At 47.0% G+C, this 22,708-nt stretch overlaps 1 protein-coding gene across 1 annotated transcript in view; it reads right to left on the minus strand.

Annotated features, from left to right (window-relative positions):
* CYP17A1 (cytochrome P450 family 17 subfamily A member 1) overlaps window positions 1-22,708 on the minus strand; it is a 503,310-nt gene that overhangs the window by 269,579 nt on the left and 211,023 nt on the right. The window lies entirely within an intron of this gene.

Genomic DNA, 22,708 nt, shown 5'->3' on the forward strand with positions numbered 1-22,708 from the left:
ATATGCCCCCTCTATTGTCTTGTGTCATAATATTCCAGGAATATAAACCCAGGATGGAAATGAAGAGGTAAAAATAACTATAGGTTTACAGTGACAGAAATATAAACAGTAAAATGAAAGACAATTTAAATGTAGAAAGCAACAATTAATACATGTATTACTTCATTTTTTCAAAAAGAAAAACATATGTGGTGCAAAAAATAAATATATATAAGCCGGAGACAAGGGTTTTTCAGTAGGATTATCTAATTGAAAAACGGTTTGTGAGTAAGGCATATATCATATATATTTTATTCTAAATGTATTGTTTATTGATTGATCACAAGTGAAGCCCCACCATACCACTTACAGCTAAATACATCTCCCCAGTTCTAGGGTGTACCCATTTCCAGCCTTGAAGTTATACTTTCAAAATAAGAGTCAAGCCCCTGATGCCCTCAAACATAAGAGTAAAGCCCCTGATGCCCCCAAACAACACTGCAACCCACCTCTGATCTACACTATACTGATCCCAGGTAGGAGTATTTTTCGTATTTGCTATGGTAAATATTACAATTGTTTCAATAAATATTAATGTTTGGATCATTTTCTATTCTTCATTTTTTCCTTAAGGATTTTCAAGAAAAGTTATTTTTACCTCTTCATTTTACTTATTCTATTTTTACTGCGTGCGATCACAAAGTGTCTTATCTGATGCCACATCAAAGGTATACATGGAATCCATCCAACCACAATGCAATAGACATCTGTTACAGAGTCACTAGTCTTGACAGAAGATGTGGGGCTCAAGCGACCATTGGGGCTGGGCTGGACTACCCACTCCATGACATTGACCCGACATAGTCTATGAAGGGTTCTGATGACCTCTTCCTGAAACGCCAAAGAAAACAGAAAGAAGTAAACAGCATTCCCCATCAAAGAACCCTTGATAACAGAGCGAAAGAAGGGGACAGATTTGCAGAATAAGTGCCAGAGAATGGGATTGTAATAGCCAGAATAAACCCCTTGACTTTTCCACTGGGTTCTCACTTGGTTATGTTGCACTGGGTGCACTTCTTTTTAACTGCTCCTTTTCTCTGCTGTCAGGCTGGTGACTGCCTGTAATGTATGTGCCTTACACTTTCACAAATGTCAAATTGTGCATACTGTGATGCATTGCTTTTCGAATGGGTCTTTGCACTTCATTATTATGGCATTTATTTACATAATAATGCAATGTTAAAGCTGGGTTCTTCTGTTTATTGTCTTAATTGTACTATGTGGGATAGCCTCTGTTCTTCTAACAGTGTTCTGGGGAGTCAATAAATAACACTAGTCTTTGGCTCTCACCTGACGTATGAGCCTGACCCTCAGGTGTGGCTAATTGAGGGCGTAAGAGGCAATGTGAATTTTTTTTTACCAGTTTCAGTACAATGATGTATGTGAATTTGGTACAACTGTGCCTGCTGTCTCCCCTTCAAGACCCTTTCTCACAACCTTCAACTGTTAGTCATTCGCTCATTGTCACTGTTAAGGGCAGCTACCAGATATCAGACATTCTGCAAGATGAAGCATGCATGTTATAATATGTAAGGAAATATAAGGGTGCTTTTGCACTCAAAACGAAAAAAAGCATTGAATTGGAAAGCCCAGGGTTGAGATCCAGACAAGCACTGAAACATTTTGCATGTTGGCATTAATTTGAAATTACCTTAGCATGGACTGTGCATTTTGCAATGTTGAACACATGCGGCATGCACCTTTAGCAAAAAGAGTATGTTGGAGCTGCTCTGTGTGTGCGCATCAACAGTTACTTGTCAATAATACATTTGTGTGTTTTTATGTCAGGACCCATAGAGCGAAACCGGATCCGAGAGGGCTCCACACAAGGCTTTAACAAATGAATTTAGGAGGTGCAATAGTTTAGTATATACCAGGTTAAGGTCGCTACTGGGATAGCAATAAGACAGCGAGAAGGATGGTCGAGCAAGACTGGACAATTCCTGTTAACTTGACTGAGATACGAACCTGACTGGAGTATGTGACTGGAGCTGGTTGGATCCTGCAGAGGAGGAGGTGATGCACATACACTTATTAGAGCACAGGCGCATGACAAGGGAACACGTGAGAGGCAGAATGATTTAGACAAACCACCATAGAAGGAATGACAATTAGCTGAACAAATGTATTCACGCTCTGCTCCCAGCAAGACAGGTTCATGGGTCTTCATACTGTGGAAGGTCTTGTTACACAGTTGCTGCTCTCAAGAACAAAGCATTTCTGCAGGCCCAGTCTGTCAGGATGTGAGGCAACATCCGAGACGGCAGTCTTTCCACATCATTATGTGGGAAGGTCGCCGTTGCGGTCCCGTCCCCTGATGTGACATTGGGGTTAGGGAGGGAGCGGGGTGTTGGAGTTAGACTCTATGTTTGAATAAACCAAGACGTGCTGTTGAAGTGCCCGTGTCCCACATATCAATTGGGTGCCTGCCGGGGTGTGAGAGAAGTACGCTGAGTGTCCACAATGGCAACGAGGAGCGTATGCGACCCAGCACCGAGGTGAGGTCTGCTGTCGGGCAGTCGAAGCACGTCGGCGCACCTCACATGTCCGGCTCCTGAGCTGTGGTGGCCAAAGGCCCGGAGGCGCACGGCGAACCACGTGGGCGGCCAGAATACCCTGCTTGCAAGCAGCAGAGAGGGCCACAGCCAGCCAACAGAGGGCCACAGCCAGCCCAGCTCGCAAGAAGAGCCAAGGAGGCCCTGTGGCATAGCGGATAGCGCGAGGCACGCGCCCCGCCCATTATAGCGGCCCTGAATGGCCTGAATTGAGGCACAAGTACAGTTTGGAACAGGAGCACATGTAGTGGGGAAGCGTATGCCCCAAGAAACATGTGTGCAGGGGTGACACCGCAGGTACCAAGAACAAGAAGAACCATTTGTACACAAGCACACGAAGGGGAGAGGTGGAAGCCCCAGAGACACGTGTACAGGGGAGACGCCCCAGAAACAAACAATAAGAAGGCCCAGCTGCACACTGAAATGCCCTGGCTATCATCCTGACAGGCGGGTGCTAAGCACAGTCATAAACACAAGGGAAGCACACAGCCAAACCACAACCACGGCACACGAGCCCCAGAAGATCATCACACCACAACCAAAACACCCCTCAACCACTGCACCATGTCAGACCCAGTAGCATCCTCGTCAAGGGCAGAGGGGGCAGCAGGGGATGCCGCCAACCAGATGCAGGCGGCAGGAGGAACGGCACAAGTCATGCATATGCCCAATCCATTCGATCTGAGCGACACCACCAATTTGGGCCCCCGCTGGGCCATATGGCTAAGAGACTTCAAATTTTAGGTAGGGGCTTAGGTCTCACGGACAACGCAAGACTGAAAAACACCCTGTCCATGGCCTTAGGGCCTGCAGTCAGGGATATTGCAGGAGAATTGCTCAACCTGGATACCGCGACATGTGGGGAACTACACGACAAGCTATCGGAATACTTTGCTCCCCACACCAACATTGACTATAAGCGTCACGTGTTTCACACGACCAGACAAGAAAGGGGTGAGTCCCTTGACAATTTTGTGATGCGCCTCCGCATAAAACTTAAATACTGTGAATTCCATTGTTACTCTAACGAGGAGGCTTTAAGATCGCAAGTAATAGCAGGCTGCATATCACAACCGTTCAGAAAGCAACTGTTGCAGAAACAAAGATCGCTAGAGGAAATACTGGCCCTAGCCAGAATGGAAGCAGCCGTGGAATCACAACTTGACAATCTAGGCAAGATGGTCATACGACTGCCATCGACGAACCAAGAGCTAGTCAACAAGCTAGCCACTGTCACGAACCAAGGTGGGAAGCACTCAGAAGCCATGTGCTACAGGTGTGGGTACGAATATCCACACACAGAAGAGTGCCCTGCGGTGGGCCAGCAGTGCGCTGCCTGTGGAGGGATGGATCACTTCAGGGCCCTATGCAAGAACGTGCCTGCATCCACGCCGGGTAGACAGTGAATCCAAGACTGTAGTTCCTGCCAAAGTCCACCAGGTAACAAATCAGAAAATGACCCCAGAGCCCAACGGAGAGAAGTCAGGGAATGTAGAAGTACATACGCCTGGGAAGAAAGACGGTCTTCGGAAGGGTCGAGGTGCAGCCAGAGAAGGCGGTTCATCAGATACATCGAGATGAGCTCACCTTCGAGCAGTGAAACCTCATCATCTGAGGACGACCAGAGAAAGAAAGGGTATGTCTGGGCTGTCAACAATGAAACGGCCACTCGACACAGCTTCATCCTAACGCTACAGGTGAATGACACACCGTTGGAATTCCTGATTGATACAGGCGCTACCATCAACATCATCAGTGAGTAAGCCTAGAACTCATTGGCCCGACCACCTAAAATACGTAAAGCCACAGTGGACATACATCCCTACGGAGCAACAACGCCACTGCCATGTAAAGGCACCATCATGGCCTGGTGCGCACACAAGGCACACGCTGTAAAGATTCCACTGCACATATTGAAGACAGAGCCCAACAGCGGTTGCATTTTGAGCTTCAAAACGGTGGTTGACATGGGCCTAGTGCCCATTTTATATCAAATAATGGCTCACAAATACTTCACCAGACCGGAGGCAGTTGAAGAAGCATTTCCAAAACTGTTCAAAGGGCTAGGAAAATTGAAGAACAGGAAAGTCCACTTACACATCAATCCTGAAATCCCACCAGTAGCCCAGCATTATAGGGGAATACCTGTGAACATACAGAGACCGGTGGAAGAGGAACTAGATCAACTCATGAAATTGCAAGTCATTGAACCCGTCACCGGCCCGACGCCGTGGGTATCAGCCATAGTCCCGTTCCCCAAAATGTCCCTGGATGGGTCGATACGCCTGTGCGTAGACATGAGGAGAGCAAACGTGGCGACTGAAAGAGAGACATCAAGCACCAAGAATCACTGACATGATTCATCTCCTCCATGGAGCCAAAGTATTTTCAAATTTAGATCTAACAAAAGGATACCACCAAACAGAAATAAGGCCCGAATCAAGATACATCACGACATTCGTGACCCAGCTAACACTCTTTCAATATAAGAGACTCAGCTTTGGCATATGATCAGCCACTGAAATTTTCCAGGAGGAGATCCATTGAGTGATCCGACACGTTCCAAACTGCCTGAATTATTCAGATGATGTCCTAGTGTTTGGAAAGACCAAGGAAGAGCATGACGTGGCTCTACACAGCGTGTGCACAGCTCTGGAGGCAGCAGATCTCACACTTAACAAAAATAAATGCAAATTCAGCAAAGGGTCCTTAAGGTTTTTCAGCCACCTCTTTTCAGACAAAGGAATGCAGCCAGACCCAGATAAGGTAGCTGCCCTCAACACGGCACTGCCCCCCACAAACACGACGGAACTGTGCGTGTTCCTTGGTTTGGCCAGTTACTGTTCCAGATATATAAAGGATTACGCCACCGTGAGCAACCCCCTGCGGTTGCTCACTCACAAAGATCACCATTTTAGTGGTCCGAGGACTGCCAAAAAGCATGTGAGACCATCTGGAACGCCATCGCCAGGGCGGAATACATGGCATACTTCGACGCGCAACGGGATACTGAAGTGATCGTCGATGCCAGTCCCATAGGGCTGGGCACCATTCTCACTCAAAGGGACCCGGCCGAGCCATCAAACATTTTCATAGTGGCCTACCCCAGCAGGAGCCTCACACTCACAGAACAGGCATACTCCCAAGAGGAGAAAGAAAGCCTGTCAGTGGTATGGGCCTGCAAATATTTTCATTTATTCTTATATAGCAAAGAATGTACAGTCATAACTGATCACCAGGCCCTACTCACAATCTATGGTGACCCCAAGGCAAGGATGCCTCCAAGAATTGCAAGGTGGGGGCTGCGCCTCCAAGTCTACAAATATGTCATTGAACATCGCCCCGGCAAGGAGGATAATCCTGCTGACTATTTATCCCGCCACCCGACAGGAGCAGCTGCAGCATGTGCACAGCCATCCATAGCAGACGCATACATCAACTATGTGGTCCATCACCTGCAACCACTCCCGGTAGGGTGGTCGGAAATCATCACCCAGTCGGATCAAGATCCACCCATTCGAATCGTCAGGCACTGCATACAGTCAGACAAACGTGCGCACATGAAACAGGCCGAACACGAACCTGAGGCAATACGGGACGACATCCGATGGATTGACCAGGTCAGGCTGGAACTCTCCATTGTAAAGGATCATGTCGTACTAAAGGCCTGCAAAGTAGTAATACCTGAGTCACATCGGGAGAAGACAGTCCAGCTGGTGCATGAAGGACACCGGGGGGTGGTGGCAACCAAGCGATAACTAAGACAAAAAGTGTGGTTCCCGAGTTTAGATGCCTTAGTGGAAAACCTGGTTGGGGGGATGCACGACGTGTATGCAAGTAGCCCCGCCATCACACCCGAATCCACTGCAGATGTCCCCACTCCCGGAACAAGTATGGGACAAACACGCGGGGGACATATTTGGCCCTCTCCGAAATGGCATGTATGTCCTAGTACTAATTGACAAACATTCACACTTCCCAGAAGCGCAACTTGTTGAGAGCACGGCCACCACGTTTGTCATCCCAGCGCTTGATCGCATGCTATCCGCATATGTAGTTCCGAGGGTGATAAAGTCAGATAATGGCCCACCGTTCACCAGTCTGAACTTCCAAAAATGTGCGACATGCATGGGCTACCAACACAGGAAAATAACCCCGAGGGGGCCCCAAGCGAATAGCATCATGGAGAGGTTCATGGCCAACATCAAACGGACCCTACAAATAGCTACCCTCTTAAATAAGCCATTCGAAAAAGCCCTCTACCAACTACTGAGGGAATATTGACACACCTCTCACAGCACCACAGGGGTTTGCCTGGCTGACTTAATGTTCAGGAGACCAGTCAAGACAAGTCTGCCGGAAGATCTGAGTCAGGGGGCCCCAACCCCGCTAGAACAACATGCAAGGAAGAAAGACACAGAGGAGGAGAAGAAAATGAAGGACACAGCCGACGTCCAAAGGAGAGCTCAGGAGTCAACATTAGAGCCGCCAGGAGATCAGGTGTTCATACAGCAACCAAAAGGGCAAAAGGAAGATGCCACATTTTCACCGGATATACTAATGGTGACACAAAGAAAAGGCAACATGATCTCTGCAGAGAGAGAAGGTCACTCGTCAATGACACGCAATATATCATACTTCAAGAGAGCTGTGGCCCTACGTGAGACAGCATGGCAAAGGGACGACGACGACAGCGCCTAAGAGCGATGGCAGGATGAACCATATCTGGGGGATGGAGAAGCATCTGAGGAAGAAGGAAAGAGGGCACAGACACTACCGGGCCCCCCACTCCTTACAGCCTTTGGAGACCACAGAGGAGCTGCATGAAACCTCAAAGACTCATTGAAGAGGTAACAGATGGAGGTGCTATTGTACTCTAAAAAGGGGGGAGATGTCAGGATGTGAGGCAACATCCGAGACCGCAGTCTCCCCACATCATTATGTGGGAGGGTCGCTCTTGCGGTCCTGTCCCCTGATGTTAATTTGGAGTAAGGGATGAGGCGGGGTGTTGGAATCAGTTAGACTCTATGTTTGAATAAAGCAAGACGTGCTGTTGAAGTGCCCGTGCCCCGCGTATCATTGGGGTGCCTGCCGGGGTGTGAAAGAAGTACGCCGAGTGTCCACACAGTCCTCAAAGGATTTTCAGTTTGCAGAGTCAGCCTAGGCGTGAATGAATGCAGGATAAAAGAAAATACGTACATGAACGCTCTGAGACCTCAAATTTCCCATGGCCATGCTTGAGAAGCAAAACACTGAAATAATAACATAGAGTATATAGACTACCCCTCAATTTTCACATCATCTCTTTCGCAGAATGAATGGAAGACTCTGATGCACAAAGCAATTATGCATACACTGGTGCAGACTCACACATCAGGTCATGGACACAAATTGTTTAATATTGTTCAAATAACATTACAGAAGAAAAAAATGGGATTGTGTGAAAAAACCATGATCTTGTAAACAAATAGTGATGTGGGTTAGTAAAGGTGCTCAAGCAATGAGTACTGTAGGGAAGGCATTGACACCGACACAATGGATACAATTTGTAAAGCCTTTATTGGGGGGGTTGGAGAAACTCCTATTCTGCCCTATAACTAAGATGGGAGTAGTCTCGGCCATCAAACGATAAACAAAACAGTGCTAGTGTAGTCTGTCAAATCAAAATGGCCTATGCTAACAAAAACCTAATGCCTGCCCTATCTCTTGTACAAAAATTGTAAAAAGGAGAAACATTTATGTAAAAGAAAAAGTCAGTGTTCAAATGATAATGATAATGTGACTGAAGCAGCTCTCATCCCCACGTTAGGCCTCACGAGGTAAGGCGATCCTTGTAGGCAGGATGACACACTATGGCTCACCTTCCAACACAGTAAACAGTTCAAAACCATGAATCGAGGACCACCTGGCCTTCCACATTTAAAGTTCCTTTCTCTGACTTCCAAACAAATGTTTTAACCAAAATGTTCACAAAGGTCCCCCTCTGCCGGGCTCAGACCTCTCACGATACAGTTCACATAAAGGTGCAAGGGGGCTCCCTTCTCCAAGCTCGTTATACTTCGGATCTCTCTCAATCGGACTCAAACCCCTTTCGTATGTCGAAGTCTTTCGAATGTGTGTGGCTTTCTTTACAAACCACTGCAGGACCACTTCTACTTAACAGTCACTATTTACTTTCACTCTTGCCGTTTGTGTGCCCTTTAGCTTCAAATAATGCACCTTTCACAGAGACTTTCGAATGGGGCTCCGTCTTTTCACCAGACCACTCGATTACTTAGTATCGCTGATCTTGAAGCTGTATTTCACTTTAAAGTTCATTCATGGGTCTGCCTTTCTTCGTGTCTCATCCACACGCGTGCAGCCTTCACTTGCGATATGATGTTGCTACTTCATTCACTTTAACACACAACCGACCGTCTCTCAGGTCGCTTGCCAACTCACCGACTCGGTGTGCTTCTTTCTTGTTTTTCATTTTCCAATTTTTGAGTCGTGGTTAGTACCACAGGCTTGACCTCGCCTCCCCAACTCTGCTGTTCACCCGGGGGAGGGTTGCTGGCATCACTGAAACACAATGCAATCTTCACTTGTGGGATCTGGCCTTCTCCACACATCTTTTGCAGCCTATCAGAGGCAACGACCGCCAGTTTGGAAGCCTTGGGGTTTTCGGCCCGCTGCTCTCGTCCCTTGGACTGTTGCTCTGTTCCAGTAGGTTCTGCTTGTTCTCATGTTCTGCCTTGCTTAGTGTTTGTCTTTAGTTGTGGCCTTTTATTTGTGTAAGGAGAGCTAATTGGTATCAGGTCTATGCACTTAGGGTAAAGTGCCTGACTTTGCCTGACCCGATTACCGGGATATGTCCAGTACGATGGGAGAGAGTTAATCTGGTTACTCGCAGTCACCCTCTTCCTGGGCCCAGTGCTTGTGTGAAAAGGGTGCAGGGTGGGGGATTTCAGAAAATCCAAAAATATAGGATGGGGTCGATGAACAAAAAAGGGGGGAATAGCACGTCTCACATCAGCTATCTCACCACCACTCCCTGAATACTCCTCACCCAGGTGATCCTCCCGCCCTGGTCCACCCCCGGGAACTGGATCCAAAAGCGATGGCCATGTACTGGCCACCTGGATGGCAAGTCCCTGAGGACTAGCGGGTGAGATACCCTTTGATTTCTCACAGTACATATATTAACTACCTTACTTCTGTGGACACATCACATTTATCCGTCCACTCGTATGTTACAACAATCCTTCAATACACAAGAGTAGGACCGAGAGGTTAAATGTAAAGTTCTACATTGGAAACAGAATAGGAGATTATAGGACAGTGACCCTACGCAACTTGGTCACATTGCGACTGGCCGACACTGTGTGTTTCGGCCCTGTCTATAAGATCCGGGATTCCAAACCCGGTCTTAGGTGTATGCATGGGCCTTCATCTGGACAGTAACCATTTTCAAAACTGGTGTTCCACAACCCCTTCCTTAATGTTAAATGTATGGTTGTCCTGTGAACTAAAAATAAATATATACAAATTGTATAGTATGTGAGACTTGGTCTTACAGCACTCATTTTAATGCCTAAAAATACCAATCCATATGAGTGCACTAACCTTCACTAATGAGTTTTCGGTGCTCGGGCAGTGGGCTGACCAGGAAATTGGTTCAGTGTATAGCTGTCACATCGAAATAACATGTGGCTCGAACTCCTGCAAAGGTGTATAGCAGGTTTAGTAATCTATGTATCTAATTAGGTGGTTTGTTAATATTAGTGGCATATTCAAAACACCCACCTCTCTTCTGTAGAGGCTCTTATTCTTCTCAGTGGTATTTCATGGTGAAATCTATGAGAAAAGGACCAAGAAATCCATTGTCTGTGTGTCAGATGCACTGGGGTTGGCGATCTAGCATTCACCTTTACAAAATATACCTCTACGCTCCCTTAAAAGTGTGTCTCGGGAGGATAGCTCAGGGAAAATGTGCTTGCCTTGGAAGCAAGACGACACGAAGAAACACATGTTTGATCCCTGGGTCTGCGCTTAGAAACCTCTCGGTATTAAGCGTGTTATAAATAACCAATTACAATAAACAGTGTGGCAGGCATATGCTACAACTCCTAAAACGTGCTTGTTTTAGTGTGCGCAATAGATAGCTTAGGATAGCTCAGGAGCAACGCGTTTGTCTTGGAAGCAAGACAACTCAACGCAAACATAGGTCAGAATCCAGATCCTGTGCTTAGAAACCACTCGCCGGTATTAAGCGCACTATAAAAGAACAACTATAATTATAATTATAGAGTAGTGTGCCCTCACTACAACCACGAGAGAACTCCCTTCTCAAAAGTGGATCGCCTGGAGGAGAATACATGAGATATTATGATATGATATGGCATTTATAACGTGCCTATACACAAGTGTTTTAAGGCGTGACGAGGCAAGGGAAGGGGAACAGAGGGAGGACAGAGACAACGATCTTACTAGGTCAAGTGACATTGAGATTGTGCAAGTGCAGGGGAGAAGGGAGGGGAAAAGTGCCAGGGGAGGTGGGAGGGGAGCAGTGCTGTACATGGGATCAACAATAACAAGAAGTGCGGCCAGCAGGTGGCAGGTGCAAGGGTAAGTGTAGATAGCGGGTGTCCAATAAGTGCAGGTAGGGGGACTGTAGAGTTACATATACATCCCCAAGTGCAAGAGTTGCCAGGCGGCAGTGCGGGTGTGGAACTGGTTGGGCAGGGACCTGGGCCCGAAATCAGAGGATAGCCAGGTGACCATTGCAGCATCAGACAGAGGATCAGCAGGGGAGAGGAAGAGAGGAGGCAGAAGCAAAGAGGAAGGTCTTGAGGTGCTTCCGGAACCAGACATGGTTCTCCTCAAGTTTCAGAGAGGCAGTGAGGCTGTTCCACAGGGAGGCCCCAGCCGAAGAAAGAGATCTACCCCCAACTTGTTGCTTGGAGAAGCGACTGGCCCTGAGGGAGATGGAGGTGGAGGAGTGAAGAGCTCGAGTAGGAAGGTATTTACGAAGAGAGAGTTGGAGTTATTGAGGACCCAGGCCCCAGAAAGCCTTGTGGACAATGCAGAGGGTCTTGAACTTAATCTCTGCAGCCACTTGGAGCCAATGAAGGGATTTCAGTGCTAGAGAGATACGATCCCTGGGCTTGAGGCCTAGGACAAGTATCGCAGTTCTGTTCTGGATGAGTTGCAGAGGCCGGAGAGTAGAAGCAGGCAGATTTAGAAAGTGGCTGTTGCTGTAGTCCAGCCTAGAGAGAACCAGAGCTCTATAGACAATGAGCTTCTGGGGGAAGGGGAGGAAAGGAAGAATACCTCTGAGGAGGTGCAGTAGGTAATTTGACTTCTTAGAGATGTCAGAGATGTGAGGAGAAAAGGAGAGTGTGGAGTCGAAGATGACTCTGAGGCTCTTAGGAAGAGCGCTAAGGGATGCCAGCCAGAGAGTGACAGGAAAGGAGGGTGCAGGTGTGCCGATGAGGAGACTCACCATCTTACTGGCATTAAGGCAGTGATCATTGACGGCACACCACTACTGGATGGCAGAAAGTCAGAGATGAGAGAAGGAGAAGAGGTGGCTGAGGGGAGCCTGAAAGCGAGCTCAGTGTCATCCGCATAGCACTAAAAGTTGGAGCAGAGAGCAGCAATGCAGTGGGCGAGAGGTGCCAGGTATTGGTTGAAGAGCCAGGGAGAGAGGTTAGACCCCTGGGGAACACCACAGGTCGAGAGTGAGATAGAGGAAAGGAAGGACCCAAGTTGGACCTTGAGGGTCGATCAGAGAGGAAAGAGGTCAGCCAGGCCAGGGCCTAATCGGTGATAACCAGGTTATCACAGAGACGGCTGACCAGGATGGCATGGTTGACCCGGTCAAAGGCAGAAGAGAGATCGAGTAAGATGAGGACAGATGGGAGATTAGAATCAAGGTTAGAGAGCAGGTTTTCACGGTGTTCAAGAGAGCAGTTTCCTTGCTTCTGGCTGCTCTGAAGCCAGACTGATGGTCATGGATACAACCAACAGATTCAGTGTGAAGATTAAGCTGGGAGATGTCCAGCTTTTCCAGGCATTTGCTCAGGAAAGGAGTGATCGAAATTGGGCGATAGTTAGCCGAGCAGGAGTGGTCGGCTGAGCGTGCACAAGAGGGTGCTTCAGTGGGGAAGGCTCCAGTAGTGAAGGAGTGATTGCAGAAGTCAGCCTTGTGTACCAACGCCACGACTGAGCTTGATCCTTGCCATCTCCAGAAATACACTACGCTATCGTTCCAGGAGATGCCTATCCTTGCTAATCTTACTCATCTGGAAATCTTTGAGCAGAACTACATACCAAGGGCCTACTACCACCTATATCTCTGCCAGTCCTACCCATCTGAGAATGGATTTAGTAGGACTACTGATCAAGTGCCTCTCTAGCACCTACATTGAAACTATATGATTTGGTCCAGATACGGTTGTCATTGTCTAAAAGACAACGCCAATAAGCAATTGCAGACCCAACAAGACCCTGGGAGGACCTAAGCCTAATTTCACCGATCCCATAGGGAGATACCATCACCTCGACAGGCACTGGAAGCTCATCAGGAACAGGGTCCCCCCTTGCAGCAATACGGACACTCAAACACACCAATATGCTAACTCTCGCCTCTGCACCAAGAAACAACAATGCAGATATACGCCTAGATTAATTTGGCTTGGCTGCACACATAGTTACACACCTCCAAGATCACCTCAACAGTCTTTAGAATGCAGCTATATCCCCACAGAAAATCAGCCTCACTGCACACAAAATCCCACTCACAAACTTCACTGCAGCCAGAATGCAGATACCCAAGTCCATTTGTACTAGCTGCACACATTCTACTAATCTCACAACCACCACACCATGCCTACTACTTAAATGCAGCCAGACATTTAATTTGCTCTGGCTGCACACATACCAAGTGCAAGGTCAGCGTTGCGACTAGTGTAGTGCATAGTGCTTGGTTACACTTGAATTCTTAGATCTGAAACTGTATACAGATGGGGAAAGGATACTAACAGATCCAACAGTGGTGAACAGCGTGCTACATGCAGATAGTAACCATGCCCAACATATCATTAAGAACATACCCTAAGGGGAAATACTAAAAGTTAAAAGAAACTGCAGTACAGATGAAAAATTCCAGGTACGCGTTCAAGAACTAAAAGAAAAATTCACACAAAGAGGATATGAAAATGAAGCTTTCGAACAAGCAATACATAGAGCCGCACGAATCCCCAGGAATACTCTACTCACCAATAAACAAAGAAAGGAAAATAAATCAACAAAAAACAATTTTATCACCACCTACAGCACTGATGTATTTGTCCTTAAAAGGATTCGGACTAAACACTGGAATATCCTAAAAACAGATGAGACATTAATCATACATATTTAAGCAAATCCATCGCTAATATTTCGGAAAGCACCGAATCTTAAACAGCGCGTTAGCCCAAGTCACCTAAAAGGAGAACCAGAGATCAAACTAAGTACAATTCTGAATGTTCCGGCACCTACAGGAACTTACAAATGTGGACACTGCAAAATCTGCCCCCAAATTGCAAATGAAATAAAGGAACAACTCTTACCTAATCAGAAAGCACAAACAATAAAACAGCTTATTAACTGTAATAGCAAATACATCATATATGGCATCATTTGTGTGTTGGAATAAAATGTACATAGGCAGTACCATTAGGGCTTTAAAAACGAGACTCATGGAACACTTAAGAGTCATCAAAAACGGAGATTTGAGGTACCCTATGGCAATCCACTTAATTTCGGAACACCAACCAACACAAATTAAAAACATAAATTACTAGGACTAGAGAAAGTGAAATAGAGAACTGCTCCTTCGCAGGAAAGAAGCTAAATGGATTTGCATCATGGACACATGCAACTCAGGTTGTAACTCGGACCATGCGATGTCCCATTGGCTATAAAAACAAACATTAAGATCACAGTCAATGGCAATGTTCTATTATCTATGTCAAGGCACTTCCAATTCCTGGTTGTGCAAACAACAACCCAAATTGTGTTTATATTTCGTTTTTTGAAATGCTACTATTGCCATAAACACATTATGTATGCCAACATATTTCTGGTCGTACAAACAACAATCCAAATTGTGTTTATTTTTGTTTTTTGAAATGTCATTATTGCTAAAATACAGTGTGTATGCTAAGATATTTTCATTATAATGGTGTGCCAACAAGAATCTAAAATTTTCTTATACTATTGCCATGCCACTTCTCAGATAAGCACATCATTGAGACTCAGTGCGCAAAGCTATAGTAAACACAACATTGCGATGACTACAAGACATCTCTCCACTAAAAAACACAGGTTTATCCTTCTCGTATCTAGAAAGCCACCCTTAGAAAATCGCGGCAAAAATAAAATCCAAGACGGCCACCAGACGTATTGTCGCATGATTAACTTCTGGTTATAAAACCGGAAGTCTCTCAGAGAAACAACACAACGCTGATCCTGGCACTGTGTGGGAGACAACAGCATCTCCTTGCTCCACTTAAAGAACAGAAAAAAGCCATAATAGGTAAGTCAGAAATAACAAATACCTGCAGCTTTATCTTAAAACTCTGTAGAGAAGAAATGCCCACAAAACAGCATGTAATCAGAAGTTAAACTCAACAAATGCTTGGACTGCATATTTTCTTTCTCTTAACAGCTCAGCCTATAAAGCTCTCCTCCTTTTAAGAACTACAACTATGGGTTAGAACAATGAGCACATGTCCCAACTTTCCAAATCTTAAACCTAAAAATACACCATTATATTCACCCACACAGTCTAATATTGCACAGAGGATCCACTGATAGGATCCTATGACTGAGTTATAAAGGAAGACAAAACCTTTACAAGGATACAAGTCTGATTAAACCACAACAAGGGGTGAATACCCACATCAGAATTAATGTAATGCACATTATCCTTATTCACCTTCCAGCTACCAACAATTAAGTGTCCTCTTCCATCTTTCTGTAAATGATCACTTTTTCTCCTAAAAAACCTTTTCTTCTACAAAACCTTTTTTTCATTACTTTGTTTATTTAGAGCTTTTTCTCTCCTGGTGAACCATAGTATAAACTATGGGGAAGCACGTGTCGAAAGGTATGACAATATATAATGTATGAAATGAATACAGACCATTTTTGACTTTGGGAAATACAAGATACTGTATGATACAAAATGCAATCTATTTGTATGACCAACTTTGATCTTTGGAATAACAGGATACTGTATGGAAAGCAATACAATTAATCTGTACAACATAGGAGTAAACCTAATCTAAACACCACAATCAAGTCTGAAAGTGATTTTTTTCTTTTCTGAAGAACTGTGAGCTGTTACGCTCACCTGGCTCCCACAGGGACGTCGATCTGGACTGGACAGCTGCGGTCTCCACCAATGTGACGCGTAGTGCCGAGATGACGGACTGGACTGGCCCACCTAGCTTCATTTGCTTGGCCCGTAGGAATATTCTTCTGCAAATGGAGAAAGGGAATTAACCACCCGTGGAGTTGAGCGTTAACCCTCCCCCACTCCCGCTGTTCTCCCCACTGATCACCTTTGATGTCCCCTCTTATAGTCTCACCTGATGGTTTGGAAAGATGAGCTCTCCATCCTGCATTGAGCGCAGGGGTGCGTAGATAACCAGTTGCTTCACTGGCTCAAAGGAATTGGTGAGTTCCAGAACAATATTGACTCTGAGATTCCCGGCAAGACGCCGTAAGTATGTAGTTCGTAAGAGTTCAAATGTCTGACCTTCACTCTTGACCGATTCCTTGCAGGTTGCAGCTTGACCCTAGCAAAGAGTTCATCGTGGCAACCGGTAATATTCAGGTAAGGATTTGTATTATTCAACACAGTTCGATAAAATAATGTCAATATGTAACCTGTTGCTTTCTCCCTTATTCAGGCGCTGAGAGAAAGTATGAAGTCTCAGGCAATAATGCCTCCGACGGTAAAATCAGGTAAGTCTATTGTGGTGAGGAGGTTTCCCCTTTTTTGTCCCTTTGTTTCACCTTGCTGTCCTTTTGTTTCCCCTTAGGGGCCGGGGTTCGGCGAGCATGCAGTGGAAGCTGCACCGACCCGTGAAGAGGTATAGTACCCCCGGTGGTAAAATCAGGTAAGTCTATGGGGGGGTAACTAATATTGCCTCTGTGTATTCCCTTGGCTCACCTTGCTGTTCTTGTCTTCCCCTTAGGTGCCGGAGTGCGGCGGGAACATGCAGAAGGATGCGGTGGAATGTGAAGTTGCTGCGAAGGCCGGTGAGTTCAGCGCGGCGCTGCAGCAGGCGAGGCGATGCGCATAAAATAACTTCTTTCTTCCAGCTCGAAGGCGCGATGGATCAGGAATTCAGGTAAGGATCAAAGGTATTGCTCTTGTTCTAACCTTTTCCCCTTCTTTCTCCCTTTTTCTAGGAGCTCCAGACTCGAGGCGGGCGTGGCAGAAGACTGGATGCAGACTTGCAGGCACTGTGAGCGTTACGCTGCTGGATGCAGAATAACGCGAAGCGTGTTCTGCTCTTCGGGCGTGGTTTAAATAGCCTCCAAAGTAGTCCCAGGTAAGTATTCCTCCCCAGCCTCACCCGAGTAAAAAAAAATAGTCCCTAGGTAAAGTAGTCCCTTCCAAGCCTCTTTTGGCTTGGAGCTCTTGCAGCATGGTCTGCATCAGGTAAGTTTGCAGCATGGTCTGCATCAGGTAAGTTTTACTCTATGAGCCTGGCGCCTATGGCGCCAGGACTGACTCTCCATATGAGCCTGGCGCCATAGACGCCAGGAATGCACCCAAATAGCCCCTAGCTGGGGTTGTTGGGCTTGCTTGGAATAACTTGATGCCTGCTTCTGGGGTTGCTGGACTTGGTCTGGGTCCCCGGGGGTAGGCATCATGACAGCACTCCCCCCAAGGCCCCTCCTAAAGTCGTTCTTCCCTGTGGTTTCGGTTTGTCTGGGAAATGTCGGTGGAATTTTTTCACCAATCGGGGTGCATGAACGTGGTCACTAGGTTCCCATGACCTTTCCTGTGGTCTGTAACCTTTCCAGTCGATTAAATAAAAAAAGTCCAGGATGTTCTTAACTTCAAATTCGGGTTCCCCGTCTACAAGGATGGGGTCTGGTGGCTTGGTTAGTCTTGGCCCTGGTTGCACTGGCTTCAAAAGTGACACATGAACGACGGGGTGAATTCGCATATTAGCAGGTAAGTCCAACTTGACAGCCACCAGGTTTATAATGGCCTTAATAGAGTAAGGTCCCAAATATCTGGTGTTAAAGGTCTGTGTTCCCTTTAGAGGTATATGTTTTGTGGCTAACCATACTTGGTCCCCTATCTGGTATTGTGGAGTATCACTTCCATGCCGATCAGCAACTTTCTTGTATTTTTCTTTCGCCTGTTTTAAATGTGCAGTTGCTTCCTTAAATGCTTGTGTAAATGTAGCGTGCAGATGTTCCACTGCAGGTATTTCTAAGTGTTGGGGTGAGTCAAGGTCTGAGGTTCGAGGATGGTGCCCATATAAGGTATAAAAGGGGCTTTGTCCAGTTCCTGAATGTACTGAATTATTGTATGCATATTCGGCGATCCAAAGTATGTCTTTCCAATTACTCTCAGTCTGATGTAACATACAACGCAGGTATTGTTCGAGAGTCTGGTTGGTCCTCTCCGTTTGACCATCTGTTTGGGGGTGGTGACTGGTCGATAACCTCACATCGATTTGCGCCAATTGACAACATGTTTTCCAAAAATGTGAAATGAATTGACTGCCCCGGTCAGAGACCAATACGGACGGAAATCCGTGTATGCGAACAATGTTCGAGGAACTCCTTGGCCAGGATTAAAGCTGAAGGTAATCCCTTTAAAGGAATAAAGTGGGCCATCTTGGAAAAAAGATCCACAATAACTAGAATGGTGTTAAATCCATGGCATGGGGGTAGATCAGTAATAAAGTCTAACGATAAGGTGTGCCATGGTGTAGGCGGAATGTCTAAAGGTTGTAAGAGTCCAGCTGGTTTTTTTCTTTTGACTTTTGTTTTGGGCGCAAATGCCACAAGACATCACAAATGATTTAATATCCTTTCAGCAGGTGGCCCACCAGAATTGTCTCTTAATTTTAGCTTCAGTTTTTGCAATACCTGGGTGCCCCTCCATTAGGGTATCATGATAACGGGAAATGACTAGCTCTTGTAGTTCCTTGTGTGGCAGAAATAACCGCCCTTGGTAATAAGGCAGGTCATTGGTGACAGTCCGGGCCTTTCTTTACCCAGTCCTGCAGGGCTGTAGGATCAAAGAGTTGCTGGATCTTTACCTGAATGTCCTCTAGTGTCTGTAGAGTAGTCATGCCAAGAATCCTTTGTTCGGAAATTATAGGTACTGGTTCTGGGTTCTCTTCTGCCTCTCCCATCCCTATTCAGGATAAGGCGTCTGCTTTACCATTCTTACAACCTGGTCGATAGGTTATCACAAAATCGAACTCAGCAAAGAACAATGCCCATCAGAGTTGGCATGACGATTGGGCCTTGGCTGTCTTTAAATACTGTAAATTCCGGTGATCGGTGATCACAGTAATGGTATGCCTGGCATCGAGAAGATAGTGCCGCCAAGCCTTGAAGGCGGATTTAATGGCTAATAACTCCTTGTCGGTAACCGCATAGTTTAACTCAGGTGCCGAGAACTTTCTGGACCAAAATGCTACTGGGTGAAGCTGGCCAGTTTCAGGGTCCTTTTGAGACAGGACAGCTCCCATGGCTAGACTGGATGCATCAGTTTCCACTATGTATGGAAGTTCAGGGCGCGGGTGCTTTAATACAGGTGCAGACGTGAATTTCGCCTTCAGCTCTTGGAAGGCATTTTCAGCTTCTTCAGTCCACATAAAGCGTTTATTTTTTCGCAAGAGTGCTGTAATGGGATGTACAACATGTGAGAAATCCGGGATGAATCTGCGGTAGAAATTGGCAAAGCCGAGCATGCTTTGTACTCCTTTAACTGAAATTGGTGATGGCCATTTAAGGATTGCGTCCACCTTTCGTGAGTCCATTCGGACTCCTCTTGGGGTCAGGATAAACCCAAGGAATTCAACTTCTGTGGCATGAAAAACAAATTTTTCTAGTTTTGCATATAGTTTGTGCTGGCGCAATTTCTCAAGGACTGCTGGGACGTGCTTCACATGGTCAGATTCTGAAGAGGAGTATACTAGAATATCAAAAGGCAGCAAAAACTACATTACCCAGATTCCCCTGGGGTCAGGACTACAAGAACAAGCCCAAGAGGGGCGGGCATCACGCGTGCGTGCGCGCTCAGATATCCAAAGCATGGGGCTTGTGCTTAAGCCTCTGGCAGGAGAGGACGTGTTCAGAAGAGCTCTGAGATCGGGGATCTGCACGAGGGGCCACGCCCCAACCACCTTCCACTCGGGCCCCTCGCCAAGAAAAGCTAAGTAGCGCTCGCGCTAGGGGAACTCCAGGGATAAGGGGAAGAGCGCATAGAAAGAGGCCACCACACCGCGGGGCCAACACGGTCCGAGAAGGCAGCTGGGGCACGCACAAGGGGGGGCTCCGCCCACACTCCACACAGACGCCCCGGCGACAGAACAGCTAAGTCACGATCTGGGCACCCAAGCGAAATCCTGGCATATTGCGCGCATTACCCAGGGAGGTCCCGAGTCCAAAGCAGTGCATGCGATTTGCATGGCAATTAGCCACGAGGGGGAATCGCGTAGAGCAGAGTGCTTGAGCCGCCACAAGTCACGTGCGGCAGACTGCACGCTTCCTTGATTCATAAAACGGATCGCTCAAGGGTCTAAGACCCAGTGGATCCAACTGTACAGTGCGGGGCCACATGCGGAAACTCCGCATGTGTCGGCTTGTTGACAGCATTAACCCGCGCACTAACTCATAGTGCTCCGCACTGCTAGCACACGCAACAGGGTGCAGATTAATCAATTGCATGCTGGCAAGTGTTGTTTTGGGTGTGTGACGTAACACACAATATAGTAACTTAGTGCTTTCTTGCAGCAGTAATACGCTCCAGTTTGTTACCGGACCTGAGAGTACGCAGGCAGGGGGCCAGTACTCAACCCATAGCTAAGTCTATTTCCATCTTTTCAGACTCTCTGATGCACACTGTATAAAAATGCGAATGTATGTTTAATGTGTTACCCATTGTTCCCTTCCCTGTCCACCTCCCCTCTCCTAACCCTCTCACCGGTTACCCTACTGCTGAACCCATCCAACCAACGTGTCCCTAACCCTCTTTCCCCGCTGGAGTCTTGGTGTCCTGTATAAGGTCAGACTTGCAGGTGCCCAGACTGCAGAGGGGAGGGTTGGTTCGTGCCACTCCTGAGCCTGAAGACTGGAGCCTTGACAGAAGCACAAGCCCAAGTGTACCAGGCTCCTGAGTGGTACGGGCCAATTAGGTCATGGAGGAACTCACTAAAGTCCTGCAAGATTTGCAGGCCGAGCTTGTTGCCATGAGACAGGATTATGTGGTTTTGGCCGCCCAGGTGCATAGTTTGACAGCGCAGGCCTCTCCCCTTCCTGGTGGTGCCGCCGCCCCTAGTCCCGTTCAGGTCCATGTTTCCCCAGAGCCCGCGGTTCCCCTAGCCCCACCCGAACGATACTCCGGGGATCCGCAAAATTTTCAAACTTTCCTCACCCAATGCAAACTCCATTTCCTGACTAAGCCAACAGTTTTAAGGTCCACCCAGGCTAGAACTGCGTTTGTTATTTCTTATTTAGGTGATGCAGAGGCCTGGGCAAACCCTTTGGTGCAAAGGGACGATGGGATCCTCTATGATTGGGAAGAGTTCCAAGTAGAATTTGGCAAAATCTTTAACCGTAGGGCGGCGGCCATGTGCAAAGACCGTGAACTTTTAACCTTACGTCAAGGAAGTAAAGAATTGATCACGTATGTGACCCAATTTAACCGCTTAGTGGCAGAAGCGGAATGGCCCTGTGAGAAGCAGATGTCTCTGTTTTATCAGGGGTTGAGAGATGAACTTAAAGATCTCATTGCCCAAGTGGACCCACAACCCCAAGATTGTTCCGCAATGGTGGACTTGACCTTGCGGTTAGACCACCGTCAGGCTGAGCGTCGAGGGGACAAGAGACGTGGTGACGCACGTCCTATAGCTAGGTTGGATCAGTGTCGTGCCCCATGCCCCGCAGGTGCATTTGAAAAATCAGTCAGGGATGAACCAATACAAATCGGCGCTGCTAAGGGTCCTCTTACTAAGGAGGAGAAAGAGTGTCGTCGAAAAGAGGGGCTTTGTTTATATTGTGGCACTACAGGACATTTTGTGAAAGAATATCCTACAAAGCAAGGTCTCAGGGAAACGCCTCAGCTCAGCAGTTGTAGGGGTAGGACAGTCGAGCCAGGTAATGGAAGTTACCCCTGTGGTCGGGTTTGTTAATTTTGCCCCGCATGTTACTCTGCCTAGAGTTTTGGGATTTCTGGGTCATGAGATCCCTGTAACCCTGTGTGATGCTGGAAATGCATCAGAGGGACAGGGCCTCCGTATCCTTGTCCTTTACTGCTTTTCATCGTGTATTCTGTCGTGTTTTCCGCGCAGGAGTTCATTTGGGACTCCTGGCGGTGCAGCTCTCTTTCTTTTGGTTTGGTGAATGGACCCGTGGGATACCCTTATGGCACCCATGGGTAGGGGTACAACCCTGTGCCCCTAGTGTATGTTTTTGGGCACCTGTGGGTGGCCCACAGAGCAGGGTATGGGCTGGTGGCAGCTCCATGGTGAATTTGACAGGTGCACAGAGTATCCTCCATTTTGGGATACCCCGGCCCTGCCATTGGGATCAGTTGATTTCTGATGGAAAACAAGATGGCCCCGGTGGCCTCTTGCTTTCTATTAGCCATTACCTTGTTTTCCCAAAGTCCTGGGAAGCCCTGACTCTGTCCCTTGCCCCTGACTGGCTGTTGGGTGGAAATGCCATATATGGTGTTGTTGTAAAGGCCCGGCCAGACTAGCTGGAGCCTTCCCGGTGATGTATGTTGTGGGTACCTCCTGTGGGTGGGACCTGGGTGAATAGAATGTGTGATGAATATGCATTCTGTGTTGTGGGTGTCTAGTATCTGGTGGTTGACA

The sequence above is a fragment of the Ambystoma mexicanum genome, chromosome 8 (assembly GCF_040938575.1).
Source record: "Ambystoma mexicanum isolate Mex_15411 chromosome 8, UKY_AmexF1_1, whole genome shotgun sequence".
Taxonomy (NCBI): Eukaryota; Metazoa; Chordata; class Amphibia; order Caudata; family Ambystomatidae; genus Ambystoma; species Ambystoma mexicanum.